General features: G+C 61.0%; 2 protein-coding genes across 6 annotated transcripts in view; one reads left to right on the top strand and one right to left on the bottom strand.

Annotated features, from left to right (window-relative positions):
* MACROD1 (mono-ADP ribosylhydrolase 1) overlaps positions 1–26731 on the bottom strand; it is a 150073-nt gene that overhangs the window by 17420 nt on the left and 105922 nt on the right. The gene's annotated exons all lie outside the window — the stretch shown is intronic.
* Positions 18016–26731, top strand: part of FLRT1 (fibronectin leucine rich transmembrane protein 1) — a 77971-nt gene continuing 69255 nt past the window's right edge. For both annotated transcript variants that reach the window (XM_066359914.1, XM_066359922.1), the window contains exon 1: positions 18016–18332. The gene's annotated coding sequence lies outside the window, so the exon portion shown is untranslated. The remainder of the gene's footprint in view (positions 18333–26731) is intronic.

Raw genomic sequence — 26731 nt, 5'->3', positions numbered from 1 at the left:
GGGGCAGAGGACGGATTTTACCAGGAGGAATGAGGGGAAGGGCCGGCCAGGTGGTCAAGCGGCATTACCTGCCACAGCTGGGAAAGGGCGGTGGGCCGACACGGGGACTCAGTCTTGCGCTGCACAGCGGCCCTGGTCACCGGCCTGTCCCCAGCTCAGCCGGTATCCTGGGAGGCTGGTCTGCAGGCTCCCTCGCCTCCAGTTCACCGCACTCAGCAGTCCCACGGGTGGGAACGCGGGAAGGGCAGTGACCCTGTGGTCTGGGCCCCGTTCCTTCCCTGTTCTTTCTCTGGGCCCCTGGCCGGCTCTCTCCCTAGGGGCCTGGCCGCCTGGCCCATGGCACCCCCATGAGGCTGACCAGGGTGCTCAGCCGGGCCAGGCTGTTGGGAGGAGCTGCCTGGGGGCTTGGGGAGGATGCTGAAGGGGGGGCAGTGCTGAAGATGCCACAGCCGTCCCCTGGGTGCCCGTCAGCTCCCACCTGAAGCAGGGTAGTGCCCGGCCTTCCTGCTCCCCGGGGTGGGGCTGGCTCCCCCTCCCGGACACTGGCCTTGAGTCTCCGGCTCCTGTCCCTTCCGCTGCCCGCCCCTTTATGTGCCCCTCAGTTTGGTTTCAGACTCTAAATAATCAATAATTAGCCCATTTCTTAGATGAGGAAACTGAGGCTCAGAGTGACTGGGAGTGGGGAGAGGAACTTGAGCGGGACAACAGATTGTCAGAGTCCACGGTCTTCACCTCTGCCCCCTGCCTGGGTCTGGAAGAGCTCCTGGCACCTTCCTCCGGAGGCATGGGGACAGCCAGCTGAGCAGCCCACGATGTGGGGTGAGCACTGCACTTTCCGTCTGAGCCAGGGCTCCCGACCCACTCCACCCAAGGGACCCAGGCCGAGGGGCTGGGTGAGGAGGGCCCAGGCCTCACCCTGGGGGCTAGGGACAGCGTGAGGCTTATTCTGGGGGCGCAGGTGGTTTGGGTTCCTGGGGTAGTGTGAGCACTTTAGTGGCTGGGGGGGTCTGGTCTGAAAACTGACAGCCAGGTCCGCTTGTCGGCGCCCACACTCCTCCTGCAGCTTGAGGTGGTCCAGCCCACTGCATGTGCCCCCCCCCAGGGCCGTGCCTGCACCATGCCCCACTGAACTCGATTAACTGGCTCGAAGCTTTGGTGCTGGGCCTGTGACCTTGGGGCGGAAGTGAGGTTGGCACCCTTTGCTGCCAGTCACTACCAAATCCTCTGTCCCTTGATGGCGGCCCACCAGGTCAGAGGCTGGGGGCCCTGGGGGCCTTACTCCTGTATCCCACACATTCTGCTGGCCCTCCTCTGTCCCCCACTACTGCTCATACAGTATATTTCCCCAACCCCCATCTCTCCCTCTGCCCTCTGCGCCTCTCGGCACACGGCCTCTGGGGGGATCCAGCCCCCGCCCCAGTGCTTGCTGTCCCTTGGGCAGGGTGGTGGTGCTCCCAGCCTGTGCTCCAACTTTTGACCTAGTTCAGGGGATGGCATGTGGCCACTGCCCAGTGAAAGGGGAGAGTGCGTGGCCACTGTCACTATAGGTCAGAGGAGGCCCTGGGGCAAAGGCAGACTCAGCCGGGCCCCCTCTTCACTCTCTACATGAAACATTTTAATTGGGTGCCAACCATGTGCCAGGTGCCACCATGCATGCAGAGATGAACCAGACAACGTCCCTGGGAGGAGGGGAGCGCCCAATCCTGGGAGGGGGAGGGAGGAAGCACGTAAACGCCTTGGGGGGGGACCTGCGAGGGCTGGTGCAGCCTGAAGACGGGCAGGCTTCACAGAGGAGGCAGCCTGTGCGCTCCTCCCGCTCCTGAGAGAGAAGGAAAGGCAGGCGGGGAGGGCCAGGGCACTGATCCAGGCCTAAGGGGTCAGAGCACCTTCCGCACCGGGTGTGGGGCGGTGGGCGGGGCCTGGGGTGTGGGGCGGTGGGCGGGGCCTGACTCTGCACCGGAGGGAGGATCAGGGGCTGTGGGAACTGGGGTGGGGGAGGCGGAGGTGAGCAGGGCAGGCGAGGCTCTGAACACACTGGAGCCTCTTCCTCTTCTCACTGCCCCACCCCACCCCACCCCTGATGGCAGCACCTTGTTAGAAGGGCCCCCACTTTGAGGGCCCAGGCATGTGTCTTGGGCCCACAGTCATTTTAGGAGTCCATAGAAATGTAATTTCTTTAAAAAAAAAAACAACTTTAAAATAGAAGAAAACGTTTTAGTATATAATGTTAATATATTTGTCTTTATGCCAATAAAGTAATCAAATCTAACTTTATTATTTTTTTTAGTGGAAAAAGGGCCCAAAGCCTGACCTGTGGTGGTGCAGTGGATAGAGCATTGACCTGGGATGCTGAGGTCCCAGGTTCGAAATCCCAAGGTTGCCGGCTTCAGCACGGGGGCTTGAGTATGGATCATTGACATGATCCTAGGGTCGCTGGCTTGAGCCCAAAGGTCACTGGCTTGGTTGGAGTCCTCCAGTCAAGGCACATATGAGAAGCAATCAATAAACAACTAAGGTGCTGCAACTATGAGTTGATGCTTCTCATCTCTCTCTCTTCCTGTCTGTCTGGCAAGAAAGGAAAGAGGAAAGGAAAAGAGGGAAGGAAGGAGGGAGGGAGAGGAGGGGAGGGAAAGGAACAGAAGGGAAGGGAGGGAGGAAGAAAAAGGGCCCACAGTGGTGGAAGTACCTGGGTGAAGGCCAGGAACTCATAAGGGTTCATTCAATCGGCACACCATTACTAACCCATTTTACAGGTGAGAGAGCTGAGCCATGGAGAAGGATCTCATAACACAGACTTGAGCGAATCCTATTTTACCCCCGGCTTCTTGATCAAACCCTCCCACAGCTCCCCTTGGCTCTCAGGATAAAGATCTGGTCCCTAGCACGCCCTAGGCCCACAGGCCCACTGACTCACCACCACATCGCTTCCCTTCTCCTCTCCATCTCTCCTTCTGCCACACTCCAGGTCCTCAGACTTGCCTGTGCCCCCCCCCACCCCAAGGCCTTTGCATAGGCTGGTACCTCTGCCTAGAAGACACCCTCACCATCTACCACCCTGGGCGTCAGCCTCCGGGAGCCTGTCAGCTACCAGGGCGCAGAGAGAGTCCGGCTTACGCCCTCCCACGGATGATGAGTCACTGCCCCCAGCATCCTCACCCCGGGTGAGTGCCTGCTTGCCACCCCACCCCTTAGCCCTGTGCATCTCATCAGCTGTGTCCCCAGCTCCCAGCTCAGAGCCTGGTGCACAGCAGGCGCCCACTAACAACTTACTGAACAAACCAAACAGGTTGTACATGGATTGTGCCCAGAGTCACTCGGTTAGGCTGCGTGGGGCCTGCAGGGCTCTGACTCCCGGGCTCTTACCCACCGGGCCTTGCAGAGAAGCCCACCTTTGGGGCTGGTCCACCCCCTCAGGGCCGGGGGTGGTGGCTGTGCAGGCGACAGGACTGGTCCCGGGGCAGTGGTGGGAGTGGGGTGGTGGCTGTGCAGGCGACAGGACTGGTCCCGGGGCAGTGGTGGGAGTGGGGTGGTGGCTGTGCAGGCCACAGCGCTGGTCCCGGGGCAGTGGTGGGAGTGGGGTGGTGGCTGTGTAGGCCACAGGGTTGGTCCCGGGGCAGTGGTGGGAGTGGGGTGGTGGCTGTGCAGCCACAGGGCTGGTCCCGGGGCAGTGGTGGGAGTGGGGTGGTGGCTGTGCAGGCCACAGGGCTGGTCCCAGAGCAGTGGTGGGAGTGGGGTGGTGGCTGTGCAGCCACAGGGCTGGTCCCGGGGCAGTGGTGGGAGTGGGGTGGTGGCTGTGCAGCCACAGGGCTGGTCCCGGGGCAGTGGTGGGAGTGGGGTGGTGGCTGTGCAGCCACAGGGCTGGTCCCGGGGCAGTGGTGGGAGTGGGGTGGTGGCTGTGCAGGTCACAGCACTGATCCCAGGGCAGTGGTGGGAGTGGGGTGGTGGCTGTGCAGGCCACAGGGCTGGTCCCAGGGCAGTGGTGGGAGTGGGGTGGTGGCTGTGCAGGTCACAGCACTGATCCCAGGGCAGTGGTGGGAGTGGGGTGGTGGCTGTGCAGGTCACAGCACTGATCCCAGGGCAGTGGTGGGAGTGGGGTGGTGGCCGTGCAGGTCACAGCACTGATCCCAGGGCAGTGGTGGGAGTGGGGTGGTGGCTGTGCAGGCGACAGCGCTGGTCCCGGGGCAGTGGTGGGAGTGGGGTGGTGGCTGTGCAGCCACAGGGCTGGTCCCAGGGCAGTGGTGGGAGTGGGGTGGTGGCTGTGCAGGCGACAGCGCTGGTCCCGGGGCAGTGGTGGGAGTGGGGTGGTGGCTGTGCAGCCACAGGGCTGGTCCCAGGGCAGTGGTGGGAGTGGGGTGGTGGCTGTGCAGGCGACAGCGCTGGTCCCGGGGCAGTGGTGGGAGTGGGGTGGTGGCTGTGCAGGCCACAGCGCTGGTCCCGGGGCAGTGGTGGGAGTGGGGTGGTGGCTGTGCAGGCCACAGGGCTGGTCCCGGGGCAGTGGTGGGAGTGGGGTGGTGGCTGTGCAGGCGACAGCGCTGGTCCCGGGGCAGTGGTGGGAGTGGGGTGGTGGCTGTGCAGGCGACAGCGCTGGTCCCGGGGCAGTGGTGGGAGTGGGGTGGTGGCTGTGCAGGCGACAGGGCTGGTCCCGGGGCAGTGGTGGGAGTGGGGTGGTGGCTGTGCAGCCACAGGGCTGGTCCCGGGGCAGTGGTGGGAGTGGGGTGGTGGCTGTGCAGGCGACAGCGCTGGTCCCGGGGCAGTGGTGGGAGTGGGGTGGTGGCTGTGCAGGCGACAGCGCTGGTCCCGGGGCAGTGGTGGGAGTGGGGTGGTGGCTGTGCAGGCGACAGGGCTGGTCCCGGGGCAGTGGTGGGAGTGGGGTGGTGGCTGTGCAGCCACAGGGCTGGTCCCGGGGCAGTGGTGGGAGTGGGGTGGTGGCTGTGCAGGCGACAGCGCTGGTCCCGGGGCAGTGGTGGGAGTGGGGTGGTGGCTGTGCAGCCACAGGGCTGGTCCCGGGGCAGTGGTGGGAGTGGGGTGGGGTGGGAGCTGCCTCGGCTTTCCCCCGAAGAGAACCCAGTCCTCCAGGGCGGGGTGGTGGAGCGCCAAGGAGACAAGGGGCGCCGTGCAGGGGCCGCTGCCACAGAGGACGCTCGGTGACCCGAGGAAAACGCTGAGCCGGTTACGGTTACGGTTACGGGGCCGGGGGAGGCCTGCACGCAGGCACAGAGGTGACAGCGGTGACTGAGCCCACACAGCCCTTCTCTTTGCTTCTGGGGGCCCCTGCGGACGCGTGCCCCTGACTGCTGCTCTGAGCACGGTCCTGGCCTCCGTGCCTGAGAGTCTGCAGCCAGGCGTGGAACCGGGCTCTTTCCCCAGGCCTGCTGTCCTCCATCCTCCTTTGTGAGGCCACACTCAGCTTCCTGTCCTTTGACAACTATGCAGCCGGTCCCTACTATGTGCCAGGCTTTGGGACACAGGCGGGCAAGGCCCTGCAGGCCCTACAGTGCATCATCCAGCAGGGACCGGAAACACTAGAACAAGGATCAAGCTGAGTGAGAATCAGTACCAGAGGTTGCGGAGGGGATGAAAGGGAGAAGAGAGCGGCAGACAGCAGGGTGGGGGTTGCTGAAGGAGTCAGGGCATCTGCTGACTAGAGGGAGCCAGCTGTGAAGCGCACCCCCCCCCCCGTCAGCCTGTGCAAAGGCCCTGAGGCAGCATTAGGCCTGGTGGGTTTGAGGCACATCCAGGAGGCTGCCGAGTGGCTGTGGGAAATAGGTGCTGGCCACTGCACTGTCCAGAGGGTCCCTTCCCAGACCTCCCCGAAGGAGTGGGAGCCCCCTAGGCCCCCAAATACCTGTGTGTTCTAACACAGCCCCAACTGGTTCGCTGCAGCTGCCTGTTCTGGCCTGCGTCCCCTGGGGCTGGGCCCCTACTGCTCACCTGTGTCCCAGAGCCGGGTACAGTGCCTGGTACCTATGAGGTGATGGTTGACTACTGACTGGCTGCCCCCAGCAGGTTTGGGGGAGTGGGCTTTGTTCTCAGGGAAATCAGTGCCCGTGTCGGCCTCCTCCCCCTACCCCCAGGCCAGTGGTGGGTATGCATGTTATTGAAGGTGAGTCGTTTAAAACACGTTTTAGATGAGAAATGCCCCACCGAGTGAATAGAATGTAAAATGTGCTGAATTTTTAAAGATAAAACAAGAGGCTTCAAAGGCATCTCAAGTTGCGAGCAATTGCTGTGTTTGACAAGCTCTGTCCCCCAGGGCAAGGTCACTGTCCTCTGAAATGGGGCTGTCCATGAAAGTGTGAGGGTTACTGGACATTCCCCAGGCTTGGGGGAGGGGGAGCTCGTGAGGGGCAGAGGGGCTCACAGTCATCAGCACCAACCGCAGATGTCACTTGGGCCCTCTGCAGCTCATCTGAACGTGTGTGTGTGTGTGTGTGTGTGTGTCCACACACCCCTTTCCCGCCCTACTTACAGAGGGAGAAACGGAAGCCCAGAGAGGTGGAGGGACTCGCTCAAGGCCACAGCCCCCTAGTGGGAGGGGCCAATGTCTTGGTGCTTCGCAAGGCCTGGTCCTGAAGCCCCTAGTTGTAAATTTGAACTTGAACCTGTTGCTCAACCTAGCTGGAGCCTCAGTCTCCTGATCTATAAAGTGGGAAGGTCAGTTAACTGACGCCCTTGTGGGACATAGATGATAAAATTTAAAATGCCTGTAAGACTGTTATGGCCTCTTAGAGTGTCACAGTGGTAATGAGCATGGAAGCTGGGGTCCCCAGATGCAGAAGTTCCCCAACTGTCCTTCATTAGCCAGGGAGAAGGGCGAGGACAGGTTGCTTTAATAATAACAATAATAGCCTGACCAAGTGGTGGAACAGTGGATAGAGCGTTGGACTGGGATGCGGAGGACCCAGGTTCGAGACCCCGAGGTCGCCAGCTTGAGCGCGGGCTCATCTGGTTTGAGCAAAGCCCACCAGCTTGGATCCAAGGTTGCTGGCTTGAGCAAGGGATCACTCGGTCTGCTGTAGCCCCACGGTCAAGGCACATATGAGAAAGCAATCAATGAACAACTAAGGTGTCGCAATGAAAAACTGATGATTGATGCTTCTCATCCCTCTCCGTTCCTGTCTGTCTGTCCCTATCTATCCCTCTCTCTGACTCTCTGTCTCTGTAAAAAAAAAAAAACACCAAAAAACAAAAAACAACAATAATAGCCTGGCTTGTGGTGGCGCAGTGAATAGAGCGTCAACCTGGAACGCTGAGGTCGCTGGTTCAAAACCCTGGACATGCTTGGTCGAGGCATGTACGACAAGCAAGCAATGAACAACTAAAGTGAAACAGCTATGCTTCCCGTTCCCCTCCTCTCCTCTCTCTTTAAAATCAATAAAATAAAAAATGACAATAATAATGACAGCAGCTTCTTATCAATGTTTGTTTACCAGCTTCCTAGGGAAAGCCATGGGGACTTTGCTGAATGTGCAGCTCCATCCTACAGAAGGGGAAACTGAGGTGCAGATAAGTGCCTGGCCCGAGGCCTCCCAGGTTAGGGTGTTGGAGGCAGGATTTGCATCTCACTGGTCTGACCTTGGAGCCTGGAACCTCGGGCATCCTGCTCAGCCAGACTCAGCTTGTTGGCCTCCCGGACCGAGCCCATCACCCCGCTCTTCTCTGGGCAAAGCCCTGCAATTCCTCAACTCTACTGGGAGGTGTACTCATGGGCCCCTACTTCTCGGACAACCCTCTCTCACGGGTCCTGTGCCGGGCCCTGATGCCCCTGCCTCCCTGAAAGGTCAGTCCCACCCCACACCTCCTGCTCCCGCTGCCCGCTGCCCGCTGGCACACACCCACCCAGCTCCGCGGCCCCCTCCCGGGTCTGCCCCGGGCCTCCCACCCTCAGGCCTCCCCCTACAAAACCCATCCAGGCCCTGGCTGGTTAGCTCAGTGGTAGAGCGTCAGCCTGGCGTGCAGAAGTCCCGGGTTCAATTCCCAGCCAGGGCACACAGGAGAAGCGCCCATCTGCTTCTCCACCCCTCCCCCTCTCCTTCCTCTCTGTCTCTCTCTTCCCCTCCCGCAGCCAAGGCTCCATTGGAGCAAAGATGGCCCGGGTGCTGGGGATGGCTCCTTGGCCTCTGCCCCAGGCACTAGAGTGGCTCTGGTCGCAATAGAGCAAAGCCCCGGAGGGGCAGAGCATCGCCCCCTGGTGGGCAGAGTGTAGCCCCCTAGTGGGTGTGCCGGGTGGATCCCGGTCGGGCGCATGCGGGAGTCTGTCTGACTGTCTCTCCCCATTTCCAGCTTCAGAAAAATTAAAAAAAAAACACAAAAAAAATCCCATCCAGCCTGCCATTTAAACTCAAAGCGGGTGACTTCGTTGTGGTTCCTGCTGGCCCGGGCCTCTCCTTCGTCCCCTCCTGTCTAGGTTCCTTGGACTCTGTCCCTGGAGACCCAACTTCCCAGCCAGCGACCCCCAAGCCGGACCCTCAAACCCCTCAGCACCCACTCTCCAAACCCAGTCGGTCCCCAGGTGCCCTCCCCTTGTTGGTATTTTGTTGTGCAAGAAATTCATGGATAATACATATAAACATAATATACATAAACGAAAAGCAAAAGAAAAGTGAGTCACCCGTTAGCTCATCACTCAGATTCAACTAGCCCCTGTTCACATCTTCCTGTAGGACCTTTTAGGCTTGAAACAACACCACCAAAAAAGAGTTAATAACGCATTTATCAAGCAAATTCTCTGTGCCCGGCACTGGGCCAAGCCTTTCACGTGGGTTCTTTGCTTTCCTATTTCCCTCCTCCCAGGGCGTAATGAGAGGGTGGTATCATTGTTTCCACTTTACAGATGAGGAAATTGGGGCTCAGAGCGGTTGAGTGACTTGCCCAAGGTCACGCAGCTGGGCTGGGAGCGGGGGAGTCAGGGTTTGAATCGGGCAGTCTGCCTTCCCAGGGCCCCCTGCGGGCTGCAGTGCCGGAGGGGTCTGACTGCCTGGGCCTCCCCTCCCCCAGGAGCCGGGGGCAGGCGCTCAGTGTCCCATCATTAGCATAACCATGGGCATGAGCATCCCTGAAACCCAATTACTAGGAGATGGCTTGGGCCCCAGCCAGCCGGGTGCAGTCTCCGTCTACGCAGGAATGAGGGGCTGCGGCCTGGACGAGGGAGCCCTGGCGGGTGGGAGAGTGGATGGCTGAGGGAAAATGTCCTGGGGGGGAGGGGCCTGAGGAAGGCCCCTGGTCCACTGCTCAGGGTCAGTGCGGGTGGGCACCGAACGCATCCTGGACCCCTCTGACAAGTCTCACTGGAAAATCCCAATTACCCTCAAGGAAGGTCACAGGTTTTTCTGCCCCAGCTTGCTGGGTGACCCCAGGCTGCCCCTTGCCCTCTCTGAGCTTCAGTTTAGAACCAGGGGCCGTTTGAGCAGAAAGCCAACCATGGGTAAGGAGGAAAGAGGGCCTGCGGGCTCTGAACAGCCAGGCAGGCTGGGCCTCCGCTTCTAACTTCCCCACGAGGCCCATCTGCCGTCTCCTCCCTCCTGGGCCATTTCTCTGCGGCCCCTCACCCTCCACTCCATCCTCCCCAGCAACTGGGCATCCTTTCCTATTGATTTCTTATGCATAAAAGCGGGCACACGCACAAAGACATACACGTACACCCGGCCCCTTGACCTACCAGCAGCCCAACAAATACACCATCCTAGGAGAGTAGCAGCCTCCCAGGACCCACCGCCAGAGGAACCCACCACCCTGCACTCAGCCGGAATCTTCCTGACAGTTTTACTGTATCTGTCCCTCAGCAGAATATAGTTTAGGTCTGCATGTCTTCGCTTTATATAAGATGGAGCTCCCTGGGACTGGTTGCTGCTGTCCAGGCCCTGCTTGGGAGACTGATCCAGGTGGGCCCATGCTGCCCTAATGGGTCTGTTTTCACTGCCATGTAATATTCCAGGCAGGGACTGTCCCACGCTCATCTACCCGTCCTCCCACTGACAAACAGGCAAGTGTGCCAGTTTTGTCTTTTGCAAACACAGCTGCAGTAGCATCCTGCACATGCCCTGTGCACACATGCCGGGATTTCTATAGGGTACACGCCTGGGAGCAGGACTGCTGGGCTGTGGTATGTGCACATCTTTTACTTCACTAGTTATTGCCAAATTGCTCTCCAAAGTGGCTGTTCAGATGATCGCTTTAAAATATAAATTAAATCATGTCACTTCCCTGCTTAAACCTCTTAAATAGCTTCCGATTATACTTAGAATAAAATCCATATTTCCCTCCATGCCTGGCTGCATCCCACTCTGTTCCCCTCAATTTCCTGGCCTCCTTTCCCTTCCTCCACTAGATCTGGCTCTTTCATGCCCCAGGGCCTTTGCATATACCGCTCTTTCCAAACTGGCTCCTTCTCATCCTTCAGATCTTAATGAAAATGTCACCTCCTCCAAGAGGCGTTACTTGACCACCCAGCTCAAGTGCCCGCCACCCTGTTGCTCTTATCACACTGTTTATTTTTGTTGGAGCTCACACTATGGTCCTGTAATGATCTCATTCTTAAATTCACTTGCTGATGTGTTATCAGCATGGTAGCCTGTGGGAGAGGACCTAGTCTTCTTTGGTCATTTCTGTACCCAGAGGCCAACGTGGGCTTGGCACTAAAGAACTGCTTCGTTCCATTCATTCGTTCAACAGATGTGGACTCGGGCCAGTCTGGTTGTAACATCTAGAGGGGTGACTGAGCTGTGTGTGTCAGGACGGTGAGCTGCAGGGCAGGGGCTCTACACAGGGGAGCATGGCTGCGTTGAGGGCAGAGAGGCAGCCAGGCTCCTGGGCCCGGAGCCTTCTCCCGCAGTCATGGGGAGCCATGGCAGGTGCTGGGGCATGAGAGCAGCAGGGTTGGGCCTGCACTTTAGAAAGATCCTCCTCAGAGCTGAGGAGGAGGAGCGAATTAAAGAGGGTAGACCTGCCTGACCAGGCGGTGGCACAGTGGATAGAGCGTCGGACTGGGATGCGGAGGACCCAGGTTTAAGACCCCGAGGTTGCCAGCTTGAGCGCGGGCTCATCTGGTTTGAGCAAAAGCCCACCAGCTTGGACCCAAGGTCGCTGGCTCCAGCAAGGGGTTCCTCGGTCTGCTGAAGGCCCGCGGTCAAGGCACATATGAGAAAGCAATCAACGAACAATTAAGGTGTCGCAATGCGCAATGAAAAACTAATGATTGATGCTTCTCATCTCTCTCTGTTCCTGTCTGTCTGTCCCTGTCTATCCCTCTCTCTGACTCACTCTCTGTCTCTGTAAAAAATAATAAAAATATAAAAAAAAAAAAGAAAAGAAAAAGAGGGGGAAAAAAAAAAAGAGGGTAGACCTGGGGCGGCGACTGGGGGATAGTGGTGGCAAGGATGAGTTGACAGAGGGCCAGGAAGAGAGGCAGTGCTGAACCCACAGGGACCAATTAGAGGACTGTGGGAGACAGGACTGGATCAGGCCCGGGATCAGCTTCCAAACGGGCTCTTCCAGGTCACTGGAAAGAGCGTGTGTGTATGAGCCCCTGTGGGCCCTTCACCCCACACTGCAGGAAGCGGGAGCCAGTTTACCCATCTCAGAGTGGGCGGCAGAAATCCGGGGCTCCTCCTGGGCCCCGGCCAGGCACCTTGACCCAGCCCAGACCCTCATGTACAGATGGGAAACTGAGGCCCTAGAAGGAGGAACTGGAAGAAGGCCACACAGCTGAATCCTCACCCTTGTCACTTTTGCAATATGAAGTACAGCCCTGCACAGGGAATTTCAGTTAGACTCCACGGAGGACTTCCTTGGAAACTGCCCACCAGACACAGCCTTGTCAGGTCTGCCTGTCATCAAGACCAGGTGGTGGTGAGGATTCCCTTCCTTCCCTGGCCCCGGCCGATGGGAGCCCAGGGTGTGCCCAGCCCTGTAGGCCTCAGAGCAGCCATCTTACCCCCTTCCAGGCCTTGTCCTGTTGGGGACAAGAGAGGACCCTAGCCTGGTCCCTGCCCTGATGGCCTCAGTACCTCCCTGGGCTGGGTGCCCCTCCTCTCTGCCTTCCTGACCTCCCAGCAGGGCGCCCCTCTGAGAGGGAGGAGGAGGAGGGGCTGGCAGTAGCAGCCATTGGTATGCAAGGCCCTGCCTCAGGCTCCAAGGCCCAGGATTTCTGCTGGGCTCTTTAAGGCTCCCTCCTAGGCAGTGGCAGCTCGGCAGCTTGGTGGTTGCTGGGCAACCCCATCCCCCCATCTCTGGCACCCTCCTCCACTTCCCCCTGCTCCCAGAGGTCTCAGCAGTGCACTTAGCTCAGAACCTGCCAGGCCTGGCTGCACCTATGCCCAGCAAGTGAGGGGCCTTGAGTGATCCCACCCAACCCCAGCCCTGGGCCACAGCTATGTGCCACCAGGACTTGAGGAGGGAAACCCTGGGCTCAGGACACCCCATCTGTAGACTCCCCTCCTCCCCCCATCTTTAATGGCTTCAGCTGCCCAGAGGTGCTGGAGCCTGTTGGGGGTGGGGTCAGAGAGGAGCCCAGGGGGAGGGCCCCGGAGCTGGGTCACCAGGGGAGGGGTCTGCTGCGGGCCTCAAGAGCCCCTGGGTGGGGAAGAGACCAAGGTGGTGAACTGGGACAGGGGTGGGAGAGGGAGGAGGTGAGGAGGGGTACAGAGCTCTGAGCCTCTGCCAGAAGGTCTGCAGGGGGTCAGGAGAGGCACAGTGAAGGGTGGAGGTATCCCTGGCTCCAATCTCCAAACCTGGGCATCGTCCACCACCATCCTCGGCCCTGCTGGCAACTTCTCCCGCCTCAGGTCGTCTCGAGGACCCTGCCCCTGGCTCCTCACTGTCTTGGGCACGTGCCCTCTCCTTGTTCCCCTCACCTCCTTCCCGATCAGGCTTGCACTGCCGGCCTCACCTCTGCTCCCCGTCTCCACGGCCCTCGGCCCAGGAGCCGGCTGCTGGCCCTCCGCCCCTCCGGGCCATGGCACCCGGTCCTCCACCCGGTCCTCCGCCCGGTCCTCCGCCCGGTCCTCCACCAGGTCCTCCACCCGATCCTCCACCCGATCCTCCACCGGGTCCTCCACTGGGTCCTCCACCTGGTCCTCCACCCGGTCCTCCACCCTCCACTGGGTCCTCCACCCGGTCCTCCACCGGGTCCTCCACCCGGTCCTCCACCCGGTCCTCCACCTGGTCCTCCACCTGGTCCTCCGCCCGGTCCTCCGCCCGGTCCTCCACCCGATCCTCCACCCGGTCCTCCACCCGGTCCTCCACCTGGTCCTCCACCTGGTCCTCCACCTGGCCTGTCCTTCCAGACACGGCTCACGTCCCCCTTCCTGAGCTTGGGATGTGTGTAACAGGTGAATGATAGCCCCAGTCAAGAAATGCTGAAATCACCATAAAAAGCATTAGCTCTGCTGGGAATGATGGCCAGGGAATAAGTGGGGGAGGGAAGGCGTGAGGGAGAGGCTGCCCCTGGTGTGTGGCAGAGATGGGGGCTGAGGGGCTGCTGATGTCATTTGTGGGGAGAAGAGGACGGAGGCTCCGAAAGGAGAGGAGGGCCATCAGAGACAAGCCTGGGCAGCAGCCTCTGTCCTGTCGGGCAAGGCGGGCTGGCTCAGAACCCGGGCCCCCTGGGGGCACAGTCCTACCTCCACTCAGGCCTGGTTTGGACCCTCTCTGATGCCCTTCTCCCTGCCCCCCCCCCCCCGTCTTGGAATTGCAGCTGTCAGTCCTGCTCTCTCCTGCTGCTCCTCCCTGTCACCCTTCGCCCGCACCCACCCAGGACCCCGCCGCCGCTGCCCAGGGGCTGGGAGTGTGTCTGGCCTGCCTCTGAACCTCTGGAGCCATCATCTCAGGGCAGTCCCCGGTTTGGGGCAGCTGTCACCACTGCCTGGCAGGCCTGTCTCTGCCCTCAGCCCTATCTGACTGCTCTTGCCACACACCAGGTCCTGTGGCAGATGTCGGGGACATGAAGGGACCACAGGAGGCCCTGGCTGTGCCTTCAAGGTGCTGGGAGAGACGGATGTCGAGAAAACACAGGGGCTCGATCAATTCAAAGTCTCCGCCACTGTTTTCTGTACGGCTGGGGCGGAAAACGTGCTGCCGGCCACACCCCAATCCCGGAGCCGTTAAAGTGTCATCCAGCGGATGAAAAATGTAGGCACGCAGTCGCACGCAAGCCCAGACTGAGCTAAGTACTGCCGAGAAAGAGCCAAGGAGCCCAGAGAACAGGTGACTGACTCACTAGGGAAGGTGGGTTCGGGGAGGCCCCTCGGAGGACAGGACGGTTAAGCCACAATTGTGACTAAGGGATGAGCGGGAGCTGGTTGGGCCCAAGAGGCAGCGGAGTGCGGGAAACGGGACCCCTGCTTCAGCGCCTGGGACAGGCGTGTGCCCAAAGGCAGGCGGTGGGGAGCACTGAGGGGGTGGCTCGAGCAGCTGTGCTCCCTCCCTGGCCAGCAGCTCCCCCAGGCCAAGTGCCCAGGCCAACCCTCCCTTGGTCCCACCTGCTCCCGGTGCCTGTCCTCAGGAGTGGCTGGCTTCAGCCTGCCTGGCTTTGGTGGCTGCTGTGCCCACTCTCTGGAGCACCCTCTCTGGGACTCCTTCCGGGGCGGGGAGGGGGCTTGCTCCTTGCTCTCCCTGAAATTCTGCTGCTCCTGTACCCTGACCGCGTGCCTATGGGGAGAGGCCCCAGCACCAGTGCAGGTGGGGGCAGAGGGAGCATGGGGGCTTAGGCTGGGATCTGAGAGGCCGCTTGAGAGTCCTGGCGAGGGCTGATGTGCCCAGCCCGGTGGGCCAGATATTTGACTCTGGTTCTCTGGGGGGCCCCTTAAGAAGCCCCCAGACCCAGGGGACACTGGGGATTTTGGAGGGCAGAGATGAGGTTCTCCCGCCTCTGATCCAGGACAGGCCCAAGCAGGGCCAAGGGTGGCACCTTGGTTGACAACAGTCTCATAATGGTGAGTTGTGTTGTTGTCACTCACAGCACTTCACAGTGTACAAAGCGTTTTCCTCTAAGAACCTCATGAGACTGCCACACGAGTCCTAGGAGGTATGTGATGGCCCCACTACGATGAGAAAATTGAGGAGCAGCTGAGGCTGGGGTGCTGCCTGGGATCACCAGCAGGTGAGGGAGAGGCAGTGAGCAGAACCCAGAGCTGGGGACTGCTGAGAGGGGACCCCGAGAGGGTCCGTCTTCCCAGGCAGACAGCGGGGGGGCCGCGGGCAGGGCCTGTGGCCTCGGCTGCCCAGGGGTAGGGCCACCACACCTAGCTGCTGGACACTGCCTGAGTCACTGCCGCCCGGGAGCAGGGAGCCGGGCTTGTCAAGCCCAAGGGTGAAGTCACAAGTGGTCCCCAGGGGCCTCGGGCTGCGAGCATCTCTGTGAGGGCCCAACCTGAAGACCAGCCAGACCCCTGGGCCTGGGTCCCTCCACCTTCACTGCTTACTGGTGCACACAGGGGCTCAGCAAGCGTTTGTTGAATGAACAAGTAATCTTTCTTGGTCCCATAGCTGACATGCCCTGGCTGTACTTTCCCTCCCTGGTGCCTGTCCTTCCGGGATAAAGGTCAGACTCCCCAGGTTGGTTCAAGGCCCTGCGCAACCTGGCCTGGCTGACATGAGTCGCCTCATCTTACCATGCCCCCTGACTCCCATCCACCCAAGTCCGACCAGGAATTCCTCATCTCCCCTCATCTCCGAACCCCAGGCTCTTTCGGGGGCCCAGCTCCTGTGAAACAGCCCAGCGGGAATGAGCGTTTGGAGTCTGCCCAGAACATTATCACCCAAGACCTAGCTCAAGAGTCACCTCCCCTGGGAAGCTGGCCTTGCATTTTGCAGCTGATTTGGCCCCTGTGTCCTGGGGTCACATGGTAACGATGTCTGCTTCAGCAAGATCCTGCTAAGCCCTGTCTGGGTGCCCATCCCCCCTGCTGCTGGATTCTCTGCTTTGCCAGGACAGGGTCCAGCAGGGCTGGATTCACTTCTGATCTTTGGTGCCCCCAGAAGCGTTCGGACACAGTGGACCTCTATAAATATCCTGTGAACTGTGCAGCCACCAGGCACGGCTGGGTGAGTTACGGTGCATCAGCTTGAGGGAATATCATGCAGTCATTAAAACCACAATTATGAAGATGATATTTTGATATCTAAGAGCAACAGTCAAATAGAGCTATATGCACACCATCTCTTCCACCTCCTGGCACTATGTGCTGCTCTGGGCCAGCCCTAAGCTGAGCAGGTGGGCGGCAGGGATGGAAAGGGGTCCCTCCTTCAAGGATCCAGTTAAAAGAGGAGGCAGCCACGCACGTAATTCCTGAGCTACATGCTAGGCGCCACGATGGAGAGAGACGACAGAGCCCAGGGCCCCCAGGTCCATCTGCGGGTCTGGGCAGGCCGAATGGAAGCACAGCTCTGTGGAAAGGACAGCTGACCGCGCACGGACAGCCTGGAAGGGCGCAGGGAAACGGAGGCTGTTGACGCCACAGGGCAGTGGCATGTGGGTGATTTTTCTTTCCTTTATTGTTGGTATAATGCCATTTGGGCCATAAATAAAAATTGGGAGGAAAAAAAGTATAGCTGTTTGGTGAACTGAGTAGAAATCCGGAGAAGTAAGAAAGGGAGTTCAAGGCGGTAAATGGGAAGGGAGAGGTTGCGGAAGGAGAGGCAAGAAGGGCGAAGGTAGGGGTACCCACTGCGAGGACAGAGCTGGCAGCCACAAGCCAGGGGGCCTCGGTCTACCCCTGGGCTGGACAGGAGGGGTGTGAGAGCGCTGGGGCGAGGGAGAGCGGGGCGGCAGGACCCCTTCCTCCGGGGGAGTCTGGTCATCTCCCCCACAGCAGAGGTGGCTTGGCAAGGCCTTGAAGGACAGCCAGGAGCAGGGTGCGCGGGGCCCCTGGAAGGGTCTGACACAGCCTGGAGTTAGAAGGTGTTGAGTTGTTGGTTCCTGGGGGAGAGATCCCAGTCAGATGGTGGGGACACCAGTCAGAGGCTGGGTGTTGATCTGTAAGCAGTGTGGCCAGGGGTTGGGGCTGGTGTTCTGGGCAGAGGCGGGGACTCAACTCAGAGCAGCCCTCCAGGGAAAGCATGGCAGGATGGGATGATGGAGCTCCAGCTAAACAGAGAGCTTCTTAGTATCCCAGAGATTGTTAAGAGCACGGGGACTTCCCAGGCTAAGAGGAGGGAGGTTTGGTCCACCCCACCTCCAGACCCCACACAACAGGTACAGGCACTTCCCAAGACCCGAATATATGCCAGGCACTGCCCTAGCTGCCTTCCCATTCAAGGTCTCCTTCAACCTTCATATCCATGCTCAGAGGTAGGCAGTTAATGCTCCCATTTTTCAACAGAGGACATTGAGTCTTGCAGAGGTTAAGTAACTTGCTCAAGGTCACAGTCGGCTTGGAGGGCGGGGCGGGCAGGGTTCTGACTTGGAATGGTCAGTTTAGGCAGCTGGGTGGGGCACCGCACAAGGAGTCCTGGGTGTTGAGAGCAAGAGCAGGTGAGAGGTCCGCTTGGGGAAAGGGCACCAGGCAGCGAGGAAGGGGTTACCTTCGCAGGCAGAGAAGGCAGTGGGTATCTGTTAGTGAATGCATGGGTGGACGGATGAATGAATGAATGAATGAATGGATGACTGGAAGGAAGAATGAATGAGTGGGTGCAATGAGGATGTAAGGGGAGGCTGCGTGAGCAAGAACCCCTTTCTTTCTCCCCCGCCCCCGCGCTAAAGGCTGGCTTTGGGAGCCTCTCCCTCCTCGCCCGCCCCCCCAGCCATTTTCGCCAGAGGGCAGGAGTAGGAGGACGCCGAGGCCGTTTCTCTCGGGCTGCGCCCGAGTCCCCGCGCGGCGGCGCAGCCTCCCGCGCCGGGTCCCGCCGGCCAGTGCGCAGCGCGGCGCCCCCGCCCCCGTCGCCTCTTCCCCGCCTTCCCCCCACCCGCTCTCTGCCTCCCCCCTCTCCTCCCCTCCCTCCTCGCTCCGCGCCTGCACGCACGGCCCCCGCCGCCGCCGCCGCTGCGAGGGGAGAGGCGGCCGCCCAGCCTGGTTCCCGGCGCCCTGCTCGCCGCCACCGCTCACGCAGGCACCGCTGCCGGCCCTCGCCCCGCCGAGCGCACCCACCCGGGTACACGCACCCGGTCTACGGGCGCACCCCCGCGCACACCCCCGCGGCTCCGCCGGGCGCCCGAGTCGGGCAGATGCGCCGCCGTGCACCCCTCGCTCCGGGCCCGCCACCGCGCTCCGCCGCGCGCCGGGGGCTCCTCTCCTGGGCCCCCCTGGGCGCCCTCCTGCTCCTTGGAATAACCCCTGAGATTCCAGCCGTCGCCGCAAAGTTTCCCGAGGAGACCCGCCTCCCCGGTCGCTGCGCAGGTAAGGAAGGATTCACGGGCGGGGGCCGAGGGCCGCGGGCCGCGCGAGCGGGACGGGGCTCCGGAGCCAGCGGGGCGGGGCTGGGGCTGGGAGCGCACCGAGGCTCCGCAGGGTCGGGCTGCCCAGCTTTTCCCGGCGCCGAGGGGCCGCGCCGCCTTTGCGATTTGGGGCGGGGGGCTCCGAGTCGACAGCTGAGCGCCGCCGGCGCTGGCCCCGCCGCGGGGAGGCGCGGAGCGCGAGGTTGACAGCTCCACTCTTCCGAGCCGTGGCTGGAAAGGGCGGGGGCTCGGCTGAAACCCCAGCCTGAGCCCGTCGCTGCGCCCCACAGGGAGGCGGTCCGGCCCGCGGGGGGTACTCCAGGTTGGGCTGGCCGGTTCCGGCTCCGGCCGCGCACCCAGGAACCAGAAGGCTTGGGGCGCATGGAGAGAGGCAGCCGGCCGGCCCAGGCGCGGCGCTCCGGTCCCCACCAACCGCGTGAGTCACGGCTAGAGCGAGGTTTTATTTTTAAAACGACTTCAAGGGGGGTACAAGCAGCCTCCAACTTCCCTCCCCGTGCGTGCTGTGGACTGTCAGCCCTGTGCAGGGCAGGGGGCCGAGGCAGTGCACCTGCTGCTGTAACGGTGGGCTTGCCGGGCTTGCCTCGGGGGACAGCAGACACCCCCCAAGCCGGAGGCCAGGCACATGCCCCTCCTGGCGGGGGACTAGAAGCCCAGAAGTGGAAGGCTGGGAAGAGTCGTTGCCCAGCTATAGGAAGCCGTGGCTGATCAGAGCTCTCTAAGGACAAAGTTGTGGAGCTGGAGACATCAGGGAGCTGTCCTAGGCTTTGAGGTGGCCCTGAGGGCTGCAAGGCTCTGAGGGGATGGTGGTAGTGGTGGTGGTGTGGTTTTAAGAGAATACATCCCAGCGGGGGTGGTCCAGGCCCCTGCAGCCCAAACCAGAGGCCTGACATGAATTAATAAAGCCTAGGCTGGGGGGTTGAGGGGGGGGACCACTGAGTCCAACCTTGCTGCCCTCCCCCAGGTCCTTGAACCCTCAGGGAGGTTGGAGACTTGCCCCTCCTGGCCTGCTCCCCAGCTGGCTTAGGAGTTGGGGAGGAGGCTGCCTGTGTGGGGGCACCAAGCTCCACACGATGCTGGATGCCGCTGGCAGAGGGATGTGGACTGGGGCATGCCCCTCGCTGCCCAATCGCCATGAGGAAGGTGGCCACGCTCAGGGGCTCCAGGCTCCAGTCTCCAGCGTTTGGAGTGAAAGCCAAGTGCATCTCTTCCTGCCAGCCCCAGGAGGAGTGGCACGAACATCACCTGTCAGCTGGTGCCGACTCCGACTCCCGTGGGCGACTGTTCAGGGCTTCCTCAGAGGTTTAAAATGGAAATTGCCTGAACTGCCAGGGCCTGCGCCCAGGAGGGGGTGCTGCCCAGTGGGGTGGGCAGCAAGGGAGCCCTGGTGAGACCGAGGGACAGGAAGAGCGGAGGGGCTGTCACATGGCGACTGAAGGGCCAGCCATGGCAGGTGGCAGGTCTGAGAGCAGACAGGGGTTTGTTGAGGAGGCTTTATATGTGCCCCCAGCCCTGTCATCTCACACAGACAGCGGCTGGACACTTCTGTAAGAGCCTCCCCAGCGTGAGTTCAAGTCAGGCCCGCCTGGGACTGCCACAGCCTGCAGACAGTGTGCCCTCGCTCTACCACTTACTGGTTCCGAGTCCCTCCACTTCTGAGCCTCAGTTTCCCTGGTGGTGAAATGGGGTTGACTGCATCCACCTCCTGAGGCTGAAGGCGGGGTGTCAGGACTGCATTATAACATGGGGTGAGGCGGACAGATGCCCTGATCCTAGGCTGTAGGGGTCCCCGAGGCCTGAGGGTGCCTGCAGAGACCTTGGGGGGTTGGGGAGGGGTCAGTCCAGACGTGATGCTGACCATCAGCAGCAGTAGCGCCCTCCTGTGGCCTCTCACACCTCCTCTGAGACCACCTAATGAAAGCCCATGGGAGGCCCACCCAGCTTGTTAATAAGGAGGCGGTGGGGGGGCTTGCTGCCACCCCATCGAATCACCTGCTGCCAGGGCTCTATGGGCGGCCGTTAGCCCAGACTCAGCTCTGCAGACTGAAGCCTGGTAGCTGAGCCTGGGTCACCTACTAGGTGACCTCAGGTCTACTGTCTCTGGGGACCCCGCTTCCTCACCTGCATATACACTGGCTGGATATGGAGCCGTCCTATCCTGTGAGGATGTGTGGACACCTGAGTGTGGGAAAGCAGGAAAGCGCACAAAAGATGGGCCGTGGTATCTGTGCTCGCTTCCAGCTGAGAGCTGGACCGGAACTCCAGGTGGACCCGAGACAGCAGGTGCCGAGGGACAGAGGGGCAGGCTGGAACCTATTGACCGCAGAGGCAGCTAGCCTGGTGCAGGGGAGAATGGGGCCACTGGGGCCAGCTCCCTCCACCCAGTCGTTTGGGACAGAGGCAACGGGCAGAGGCAGGGAGGTAGGAAGCTCAGGACTGGGTGTGGCAAGCAGGCTCTGGGCCTCCGGGGGCAGCTTGCCCCAGCTGGGGGAAGGGGCGGGTGGCTCCAGAGTGGTGGTGAGCAGGTCAAGGTCCTGCCTTGTGGTGTGGATGGCCCTGCTGTGGTCTCCGGGAGTTGGGGACTACTGGCAGTTGCCTCCACAGCTGGCCGGGCTGCCCTGCAGTCAGCGCTGAGAAGTGGCCTGACCTCAGAGATGGGCCTGACTGGAGGTGTGGGGAGCCTGGGTGAGCCAGCCCTTCTGCCCCAGAGTGCTAGAGACTTGTCGCTCCTGGGGAGGGTGTCTCTGCCTGGCCTGCGGACCTTGAGCAAGTGACCGGATCTCCTAGGGCCTTGACATCCTCATCCGTAAAATAGGGTAAGTGCCCATCTTGGAGGGACCCACTAGGAGATGATGCCTATGAATTTCTAGCACAGAGTTTATGCTGGCAATGTGGGCCCCCTGTGGTCCCCACCCAGCTCAGCTTCTTCAGGCCTTGGAGTGGCAGGAAGGACTGACTCGGCCCCCTACCTTAGCCACCAAAGCCCAGTGGGATCTCACCCGCCTGCTGGCTCCAGTGCCTGGCCCCCAGGGACAGGGGTGAGGTCCAGGAGTGAGGACTGTTACCAGGGGCGAGGCTGGGGTTTGCACCTTGGAGCCCTCATGGGATGGGCTGTGAGTAAACTGTGGACACGGAGGGGCCTGGGGTGTGTGGGCCTGGCGGGGGGTTCTCATGCTCACCCTCAGGAGAGCTGCCACGGCTCTGGGCGTGTGGGGGTGGCTCAGGCCTAGGGCCTGTCTGCTGCCCTTAATGCACAAGGGCATCTGTGTGGGTTTGGGCCGGTCCCCTTCCCAGAGCCTGGGTTCTCTTTCCTGAGACCAAGTTCAGGCCTGCTCCTGCTTGTGCCAGGGCACGAGGCGGCTGCATTCTGTCCTCCAGGCCGGGCTGGGAGGGGTGGGCCATTAGCTGAAGGGGACAGGAGAAAGGACAGTGTGACCCCAAGGTGCCATGACCGTGCACGCACGCTCCAGCCAACCTGGCGTTCCCTAACGACGGCTGGAGTGGAGAGGACAGTACGGACAGGGGCCCTGTCTGTGCAGGCCCGTGCTTACCTGACCGAGCAGGCCGGCGGATGCCTGTTTACGCTGCTGGCGGCCCCCAGAGCCTAGGGGCTCCCTAGGGTCGGCGGCTGCGCAGATGATGTCAGCATTTGGGGGCCTCACATCACCTTGTGGAAGTTGTTTGCTAGGTTTGCTGCAGCCCTGGGTTTTGAAACTCCCACTGTGGGGCTTGTGAGGCTCTGTGTGCTGCCCACACCCCGCAGAGCCAGAGCCAGTGCGCGTGGGGAAGTGAGGGAAGGGGGAGGGAGGTTGGCACAGGCACTCCTTCGGTTGTGGGCGGGGGTAAGGCAACCTGCTCGGCACCCCTGGCTCTGTGGCTCCTCGGTCTTTCCCTCCTTTCCTGCTCCCTCCATCATTCCGGAGATGGGTGTGGAACTGGGTTATGGGCTAGGCACAGCGCGGGGCTCTGGGAGGACTGGGGGGAGGAGACAAAAGCAGCCATGAGTCTTGCACTCAGGGAGCGTTCAGGGAGCTACTCCCCGCCCCACTACCACTATGGAGCCTTGGGCTCTGAAGATGGGAGGGCAGCCTTGTGAGGTCGGGTGACAGAGCCTGCTGGCGCTGGGGTCAGGGGAGGAGGTGCTTGAGCCAAGCCACCAAGCAGGGACAGGAGATGGCGAAGAGAAGGGATGGGAACTAGGGGCCTGGTGGACAAAACCGACAGAAGGGGCCGCAGGGAACACTGGCAGGTGTGAGAAACACGGGGTGCTGGCGGGCACGCAGCACCCGCACGCATCTGGACATGAGGTCTGCTCTAAGCTGTGGTCTGTCTCCTGGGGTCTCTGCTGGCCTGTCCATGTCCATTTCTCAAGACCCCTGGACCTGCCTTAAGAACCGTCTTCCCAGCCCTCCCTGTGGGCCCTTGGAAAGGTGGGCCTCCTGGGCCCAGTGCACGGGGTCCTCTGTCCCTGAGAGCCGTGTATCAGGCTGACCCAGCACTGGATGAGCTAGCGGCGAGAATATTCGGGCTTGAGATGGGGGCAGTGGTTCATAGACCAACAGCTTCTAGCAATGACGGGCTTCCTCAGAAATCCTCTCCTGCCTCAGACTGTACCCCAGCGCAGAGACGGGTGTTGGGCAGAGAGGGTGGTGCTAGGGGAAGAGGGATTCAAGGCCGGGTCTCCTGGAGGCACCAGAACCCAACTGTGCGGGGCTCAGCTAACCACTAGGGGACACTGCCTCCCAGGCAGAGCGTAGGACCCAGGCATCCGGCAGCCCGGGGCCCAGATGCTCCAGGCTGTGCTCACGAGGAGGGATTCCCTGGCAGGGAGGCAGCGGCTGGGCCGTGCTGTGGATGGCTTTGCACTTAATTAAAACTGAGATTAAAGCGGGGTCGCCGAGGCGCTGGGCCTGGCCGCTTCTGCCCGCTCTCATCTCGAGGAGCAGCTCTGTGGCAGCAGGCTTTTCTCTCCCTTTTCCCTCCTTCTGCCTGAATTCATCGTTGGCACCAGATTACAACAGATTTAGCAAACTGTAAAAAAGGGAGAGAGAGAGAGAGAGAGAGGAAAAGAGAGGAAGAGAGAAAAGGGGACTGACTTCGGCAAGGAGATGGCATTTATCTGCACAAGCAAATAGCTCTTGTCCCCTGGTGCCCTCCACTCCCCACCCCCCGCGACGCCTGGGAAATGCCACCTGGAAAAAGGTCCTCAGCACGCCGCTGGGCCAGGACGGGCCTCCCTGGGGGTGGTCTGCCAAGCGCTGCCCGGTGGAGGGAGGATCCAGGGCTGCTCTGGGGGGTCGTGGGGGAAGCCCCTGGCTGGCTGGCCGGCCCTGCGTGGTGGCGGGGCTGGTGATGGAGGGCTGGGGGCTCGGCCGGGGACAGAGGCCGTGTCTGTCTTATTTCCTGGCGCTCCCCCAGGGCCCGGCGTGGGGCCGGCGCCCAGGCCACGCAGGGTGGATGAACAGAGGAAGGAAAGGTGAAACCACGATTGAACAACAGCCTTGGAAGCTGGCCTGGCGGCAGTCCAGGGTCCGCCCTTCCAGCTGGGGAAGTCGCTGGACTGAGCTGCCCTCTCGGGACATGCCCTCCTGGGCTCCGGATCAAGTGTGAACTGAGCTTCCCTACCAGCCCTGCCCGGTAGAGGCCTGCTGCCTTTTCTGGGGTGACCCTGATTTACAACACGCTCCTCTGGGGTCAGACCTGAGGAGCCTGGTTCTGCCTCAGGGAAGCTGGCTGCTTGAAGTCCCACGATCCTGGGAATTAGCCGTGGTCCTAAGGGCATCTGTCCAGGTAGAGCACAGCATGGATTTAGTCAGCCCTGGCCACAGGGCTCCCAGTCTGGGCTGGGCTGCCCCTGCTCTGAGTGGGTGGGCCTCGGGTCAGTGGGGGTCAGGGGACTTGCTCTCTCAGAGGAGCTGCCCGTGGTGGGCCTGGTCAGGGCAGGGACACAGATGAGCATCGTGCTGATCCACCTCTTGCACACACAGGCTCACACCTCACCCGTCTAATCTGCATTGCCATAACCAGCCCGAGCCAGGCTGTGAGGTGAATGACCCTCACATTACATTCCCCTCAGTTCCCAGGACGCTGCCAAGAGGAGGCTTGAGTGGCGGCCCCTACCCAGACCCAGGGCCCCTTTCTCTGCAGCCCCCTGCCCGTCCCGGGGAGGCACGGAGCAGGGGACACGCAGTGCACGTCCAGGGTCAGCATGAAGACTAGATGTGACCGTGCCTGTGGAAAGGATTTGTGGGAATCAGTGGTCACAGCACTAGGGCACATGGAATAGGTTCCCTCAGACGCAGGGCTGGGTGCTGACTGGTCCAAGGAGCTCGGGGCCTCGGGGGGCTGCACACACCACTGGCACGTCCCACCCTTCCTGGCAGGTAGGCTCACGGGACATTTGCTGAGCTCCTGACTGGCCCCCTTGTTGGGCAGAGGGTTGAACCCCGAGGTCTGCAGCCATGAGGGTCATAGGTGGTCAGATGGGGGAGGGGGACTCCAGACCGCTCAGCTATGATAAGGTGCAGGTTGGAGAGTGGGCAGTTCTGAGGGTATTGTGGAGAACTGCGCCCCTGAGGACTCTGGGAAGCAGTGAGGACTTGCGGTGGCAGAAGCCGGAGGGGTTAGGGCCCAAGTTGTGGAAAGGGAGTTCATGGGGCTCTAATGTCGCCTTCTCCCAGTCTGGGTCCCCCGGGAAGGGGTCAGGTGGAACCCCTTTTGGGTATTTACTGGGCATCTCCCGTGTGCCAGGCCTCCAAGGGGAAGCCAGGCACAGGGGCCAGTAGGACTCTGTCCTGGAAGGGGGGCAGAGAAGCCATTATGGCTGCCTTTACTGAGGGTTTTCTGTCTACACTGCATGTCATGGGGTGCCATGCTAAGGAGCCGCTGTGTAGGATTTCCTTGAGGCTTCACAGCAGCCCATTCTACAGAAGAGAAAACTGAGGCACAGACAGGTAAAGTGACAGGACCAAGGTGACACGGCTGGGACATGGCATCTTATCCTGCCTCCCCCCCACCCAACATAATACAAAGATGGCGGTCACTGTCCTAGCAGTAATTGCCCACACAGGTTACACTTGCTCGTGCCGGCGGCCGTAACTATTAATCCCCCAACAAGCCTCTGAGGTGGGCACTCATTTTATCCCGATATTATCCCAGGAAATAGACACAGGTGAAGTGACTTGCCCAAGTGACACTGAGGAAGGACAGCCCTTGAGGCACACTGGTCCCAGCCCTATCTGGGTCCTTATAAAAGGTCTTGAAGATGGAAGCTGGGGCACAGCGATGGCAGTAACCCTGAGGTCTCCAGGGTTTTCCCTCCCAGAGCTGGGGGCCTGTCCTGGCACACCTGGAGAGCCCTCGCTCTCCACACTCCGGAAGCCCTAGTGTGTGCAGGTCTGTGATGTCTTCCTTTTTTTTTTGTTTTTTTTCCCAAGCAAGAAGCAGGGAGGAGGCAGACTGACAGACTCCCGCATGCGCCCAACCGGGATCCACCTGGCATGCCCACCAGGGGGCGATGCTCTGCTCATCTGGGCTGTTGCTCCTATGAAACCAGAGCCATTCTAGCGCCTGAGGCAGAGGCCATAGAGCCATCCTCAGCGTCTGGGCCAACTCTGCTCCAATGGAGCCTTGGCTGTGGGAGGGGAAGAGAGAGACAGAGAGGAAGGAGAGGGGGCGGGGTGGAGAAGCAGATGGGAGCTTCTCCTGTGTGCCCTGGCCGGGAATCGAACCTGGGATTTCCACATGCCGAGCCGACACCTGTGATGTCTTTTAACACAAATAGTGGGGAGGCGTCAGGAAAGGGCTCACAGCAAAAGTGCCATTTGAACCCTCGAGGGAGAGCCAGGTCCAGGCCAGAGGCCTTCCTGGAGGAGTCGGCCTCTGGATGGGTGCTAATGGGTTTGGGTTATTGGGCTGAGAGCGAGCAGTCAGATGGCAGGGGCATGGCATTTCTCCAGGCCCAGATGCTACCTGGGGACATCAGCGGGTGGCCCAGCAGGGGCCTGGCTGCCCACAGGTGCCCTGAGTAGAGCCAGGGGGCCCAGGAGGGCATGAGCAGCCTGCGGTCATAGAGCAATCTCCATTAGGGCCCGTGAGTGAGTGGCTGCAGCTCCTGGAATCCTATTAAAAGCTTTTTCATTGTTCCCCGCGATATGCTCCACTCCGCCGGGACCTGGGCATGTTGATAATTTATTTGTGGACGGGAAAGGGGCGAAGAGTGCAGGAGAGAGAGAAATGTCATTATTTACTCAGCTGTCTTCTGCAGCGCGGACCCTTCCTGGGGTAGCCTGAGTGGGGGGCACAGCACTCACCCAAGCCGGGAAGTGGGGGTGCAGCTGGGGT

The sequence above is a fragment of the Saccopteryx leptura genome, chromosome 1 (genome assembly GCF_036850995.1).
Source record: "Saccopteryx leptura isolate mSacLep1 chromosome 1, mSacLep1_pri_phased_curated, whole genome shotgun sequence".
NCBI classification, from domain to species: Eukaryota; Metazoa; Chordata; class Mammalia; order Chiroptera; family Emballonuridae; genus Saccopteryx; species Saccopteryx leptura.
Note: the sequence above shows the minus strand (reverse complement) of the source record. Positions and strands in the feature narration are given on the sequence as shown.